The sequence below is a fragment of the Notamacropus eugenii genome, chromosome 4 (genome assembly GCF_028372415.1).
Source record: "Notamacropus eugenii isolate mMacEug1 chromosome 4, mMacEug1.pri_v2, whole genome shotgun sequence".
Classification (NCBI taxonomy): Eukaryota; Metazoa; Chordata; class Mammalia; order Diprotodontia; family Macropodidae; genus Notamacropus; species Notamacropus eugenii.
In genome coordinates this window covers 82,887,178-82,893,177 of record NC_092875.1, presented here as the reverse complement: position 1 = coordinate 82,893,177, position 6,000 = coordinate 82,887,178, and positions in this window count along the sequence as shown.

Below are 6,000 nucleotides of genomic sequence, written 5' to 3'. Positions count from 1 at the left end.
TAGATATCATCCCTTCTTAACTTACCCTGTGATCTCTCTCTCTCTCTCTCTCTCTCTCTCTCTCTGTCTTTCTCCCCCTCTCTCTCTCTATGTATACACGTGTGTGTGTGTGTGTGTGTGTGTGTGTGTGTGTGTGTGTGTATAATCCCTCCAACTACCCAAATGCTGAGAAAAGTCTCAAGGGTTGCAAATATTGTACTTCCATGTAGGAATACAAACAGTTCAACTTTAGAAAGTCCTTTATGATTTCTCTTTCCTGTTTACCATGCTTCTCTTGATTCTGGTGTTTGAAAGTCATATTTTCTTTTCAGTTCCGGTTTTTTCATCAAGAATGCTTGAAAGTCCTCTATATCATTGAATAACCTTTTTTTCTTCTGAAGTATTATACTTAGTTTTGTTGGGTAGATCATTCTTTGTTTTAATCCTAGTTCCTTTGACTTCTGGGATATCATATTCCAGGCCCTTTGATCCATTAATATGGAAACTGTCAGATCCTGTGTTATCCTGATTTTATTTCCACAGTAGTAGAATTGTTTCTTTCTAGCTGCTGCAATATTTTCTCCTTGACCTGGAAACTCTGGAATTTAGCTACAATATTCCTAGGAGTTTTTCTTTTTGGATCTTTTTCAGGAGTTGATAGGTGGACTCATTCAATATTTATTTTACCTTCTGATTCTGGAATATCAGGGCATTTTTCCTTCTTAATTTCATGAAAGATGATGTCCAGGCTCGTTTTTTGGTAATGGCTTTCAGGTATTCCCATAATTTTTAAATTGTCTCTCCTGGATCTATTTTCCAGGTCAATTGTGCTTCCAATGAGATATTTCACATTATCTTCTATTTTATCATTCTTTTGGTCTTGTTTTCTAATTTCTTGGTTTCTCATAAAGTCATTAGTTTCCATCTGCTCCATTCTAATTTTCAAAGATCTATTTTTTTCATTGAGCTTTTGAACCTCCTTTTTCATTTGGCTAATTCAGCTATTTAAAGCATTCTTCTTCTCAATGGGTTTTGGGCCTCTTTTGCCATTTGAGTTAGTCTATTTTTTAAAGTGTTAATTTCTTCACCATTTTTTTGGGTCTCCTTTAGCAAGCTGTTGACTTGCTTTTCGTGGCTTTCTTGCATTGCTCTCATTTCTCTTCCCAATTTTTCCTCCACCTCTCTTACTTGATTTCCGAAATCCTTTATGAGCTTTTCCATGGCCTGAGACCATTGCATGTATATTTTGAAGGCCTCTGGTGGTAAGCATTGTTCTTCCTCATCTGAAAGAATGGAAGGAAATGCCTGCTCACCAAGAAAGTAACCTTCTGTTGTCTTATTCTTTTTTTCCCTTTTTTGGGCATTTTCCCAGCCAGTTACTTGACTTTTGAGTTCTTTGTCAGGGTTGAGCTCAGGGCTGAGATTCAGATCAGTGGCTCCATTCCCCTAGGGGCTTTAGGTTGAAGTCTCCCAGGGCTGCCACTTTAGACCATTCTCCCCTCCCCTGGGTGAAGGAACCCTCCTGCTGACCTTTGAAATTGTTTGTGGTTTGAACAATCTGGGAACTGCTGCTGCTGTTGCTTCCCTGAAGTCTGTTCACGGTCCTGTTCCTGCCAACTCGTGTTGAGCTCCGCACTTCCTGGGCTGGGCTGCATGTGCTCCATGCTTCCTGGGCTGTGTTGCATGTGCTCCACCCAAAATTTAAGATTTAGAAGTTATAATGACAATTTAAATGGATAGATCTTTCCCTCTATTAATAGGCCCATGTGACCTGCCTGGGTTACATGGAAGGCTGAGCGAAATGAGCCTGTGGTGGGAGGAGCTTGCTGAATGATTTGAACAAGAAATGAGTTAGAACAGACAGAACCGGTAAAGAGAGGAGAAGCAAGGCAGGACTCTGTGAGTGAGAGAGGGGGTTTTTTATATGCATGAGAGAATTGGTTTGTGGGAAGGCCTCCATTGTTAATTGTGTGGCGTTTTCTTTGTTGCTATGATGGATTTGGTTTTTTGGTGTTGAGATTTGACTTTCTGGTGTCTGAATATAATTTGGTAATGTCTTCCATGTGGATAGTCTGTTATATTTTGTGATTCAGAACTGTACTGGCATATTCATACCTACTGTAGGGGATGTGAATATTACTTTTGTGCTACACCTGCTGATTGGAGTGTGAGTTGGGAAAATATTCTAGAGTCTATATGACTCTGGACAAGTGACTTAATCTCTGCTTGCCTCAATTTTCTCATCTATGAAATGGGGATAATAAGAGCATCAACCTCTTGGGGTTGTTGTGAAGATTAAATTAGACGATAATTGTGAAGCACAAGGTCTGACACATGGCTCTTCATTTTCTTTTTCAAAGAGGACCAAGGACATCACAGAGTTGGGGTGAGGATATAATGTGTTCAGCTGTGACTGATCAATCCGCTATAGGTTTAGAAGACTCTACCACATACCAGGCCTATGTAGGCTGTTAGATATTTGGGATGGAGATTTCTCTGGGTTTGCACAATTCATATTTCCTTTGTGCTGCTCTAATTCTGCTTTGCTCATGGAATGTAGCACCTCCTTTGATGCAAGCATGACATGCTGGGGAATCTAATGCCATGTCTCACAACCAATATTATTCTTCTTCAGAGAGATTTGACAGTGCCAGTGTATTACTTCTGACCAATGCGTGAGTACTCACAGGAGAATTTTCACCTCTGCTAACTTATCTTGCCATATGATCTTCAAAATCTTCCTAAGTCAATTCAGATGAAAGCAGTTCAGTTTTCTGTCATGGCCTTATTGTATTGTTCAGGTTTCACATTTTTCTTCAGAGCCTTCCAAGCACTGAACTAGCTCTGATAATGAGGGCATCAGCTTCATCTTCTATGTGGACACCCCTGGGAGGTATACTGGTAAGGAATGTGAACTTCTCTGCAGCATTCAAAATTTCACCATTTTCTGTGACAATTTGTTTTATATATGGATGCTAGGTAACGGAGAACCTCTGTTTTCATGGTGTCAATTGTCAGGTCAAAATCCAGCACAAGAAAGCAGAAAATTGATAATCTGCAAACAAAAACATATGCATCAATTCTCCCTCCACTTTAGTCCTGGATTTTAACTTTTTCTAGGTAAATAATTTGTCATCAGTGTGGTAGCTGAACTTGATGATGCTTTTTTCTTTGATGAAGGCATCCAACTACAGTGCTACCACATTAGGTAAAGAAGCATGGGAAGAAGTACACAGCTCTGCTTCCCTCCACTAGAAACTGGAAAAGCATGAGATCATTGTCCTTCATCCTGAACCCATGGAGGCATGTCATCATGAAACTGGTGTACAGTATTGGTGATGTTTCACAATCCCTCACAAATGACAATATCAAAGGCCTTGTTCAGGTCAACGAATATTGCATGCAGACCTCTGTTCTGCTCATGACATTTCTGTTGAAGTTGTTGGACAACAAACAATATGTTAGCCATTCTTTGGCCCTTTCTGAAGCCGCACTGCTTCTTGGGGAAAAAACCATCTTCCAGGTTTCCAGGTGAAGGATAAGACAATTAAGGAGAGAGGAGAGAGAGAGAGAGAGAGAGAGAGAGAGAGAGAGAACCCAATGTAAATTGTGACAGGACAGTCTGTTTCTCTTTCCTTTATAAGATGGATAATGGAGGCATCCTTTATATGGGAAGTGCAGTAACTTCCTCTCATCATATAATCCAGAAGATTGCAGTCAGCTTCTCTGTCAGCAGTGGACCCCCTGCCTTGTAGTTATCAGCTGGATTATAATCAGCACCAGGCACTTTACCACTTCAGAGAAACCTGATGGCATTTACTACCTCTTCTTTACTTGGAAATTCTTCTAGAGAGGAATTAATGATAACCTGAGGCTTATGATCTGTGGCTGCGGCATTAGTTAATGAGGTTATGAACCCTAGGGAAGTTTTCGGCCCTGTCTTCAGAATCATGACCTTATCAATATCTTTCTCACAGCTACAATGTGGTTCCATCAGCACTGAGTAGTGAAGATGCATTAGTGGTGTTTGACCGCTAAATATTCTGTGTGGCATTGTAAAACCACCCTGAATTATTTCTTTCAGTATAAAATTGAATCTCATCTTCCTTCTTGCAGAGCCAAAACTCATACATCTCTCTAGGTTGTGCTTACGCTTTACTTTTGACAGAGTTAAAAGCTACTTTCTTAGAGATAACCAAGGGGCTGACAAATCTCATTGCTCCTTCAATTCAATGAGAAGACAACCAATTTCCTCGGCCAGCTCTGCTCAGAATTGTAGCTATGGCTCCCAGTAAATCACACCAGCTGTTCATCACTCACCCATCACCAGACAATTTCGAGATAGTTAAATAATACATAAATATTATTATATATAATGTACTATTATATACTATATATTACATATAAATAATATAGCAAAGCAATAAAATAGTAAAATTGTGATGATTGATGATGTACTGCCTTATGTGTGAAATGGACTTAAGTGAAGCAGAGCTGTGCAAAGTCATTAGCTTTCCTCTGTTTCAGAGTCATAAGTCTAGTGGCAAGAGAAAAGTCAAGACAACTGGCAAGGTTCTGGGATGCAATCGATGACTTTGACGTCTTTGATGTCTGAACAAGCTCTCAGCAATCTAAGTACCTGTTTCATCCACCTTAATGGCTGTAGGAATAAATTATTCTCATCTGCCCATTCTGCCAGGGGAAGTCTTCACATGCTGGGCTTACTCATCCTCTAATTCGCCAAAGAGTTTAATGCCTATCAGTTACCTTCGACCTCATTTAGCCCATCTGCTGAGACAGTTTCACCAGGTGTAGCCTATGCATACTATAGCTTCTTGGAGCCACAGGTAAGAATTGGGAAAAGCCAGAAATGAAAAGTGGATGAGGAACCCGAAACAGAGCTCAGAAAGCCAGAGGTGCTACTCCTCCTTGAACACTCCATATACATACATACCTATTATTAGCTAGCATAATAATTATCATTATGTGATCCAGATGGAAAGAGTCAGGAGAAGGGGACTTGACCATGATGTTACTTATGCCAAGGTATTAGGTATATGCCAAGGTCCATGTTACAATGGACAAGTAGTTGGTAATGTGGATAGAGCACTGGCAGTGAAATCAGGAAGACTTATCTTCCTGAGTTCAAATCCTGCCTCAGACACTTACAAGCTGTGTGACCCTAAGCACAGTCATTTAACTCTATCTGCCTCAATTTCCTCATCTGTAAAATGAACTGAAGAAGGAAATGGTAAACTGCTCTAGGATTGTTGCCAAGAAAACCTCAGATGTAGTAAAAAGAAAAAGTCAGACACAACTGAAACAACAACAGCCAGGTGTTGCAATTATGAATGCTTGTGTTTCACCATAAGTAACTTAAATGACAGTCTCTAGGCTCTATACTCTACGTTAATAAAAAATATCTCTCCACATGAAAGTAGTATGATATAGTTGACAAAGAAATGATAGAGTAGCCAGAACATCTCAGCTCAAATCATACTCCCATTCACTGACTTTGAGACTCTGGTTAAGACTATTCTCTTTGAGGAGGGAAAAGGGACAAGGGGTTTTTGTAATGTAGTAGACTGACAAAGGATTTATCTAATGAAATAGAATTCTAAGTAGTATTTGAGTCCTACACTTCTTGAGGTGGGGAGGCATTTTGGGGGAGGAGACAGCAAGGTAAAATAATAGTGTTCAGAATGGTTGTCTTAGAGTGTGTTGTACTGGAAGTTACTTAAAGTTATACTTCATGGCATGCCTTGGCTTAGAATGGAGAATTCATGGGATCACTGAAGGGGAAGGTGCAGGTTTTTCTTCATCATAACACAACGGTCCAACAAGGTTGCCTTAAGAAGTAACAAGATCTCCATCATGAAGAATGTTGGAGCAGATTTTGGATGAACACCAAATATATAGAGACCTGTGAATAAAGTAGGGATGAGTCCAACTGCATGAACTCTGAAGTTTCTTCTAATTCTGAGTATTGTATTTTCTGATTATATATATTTTTTCCACTCC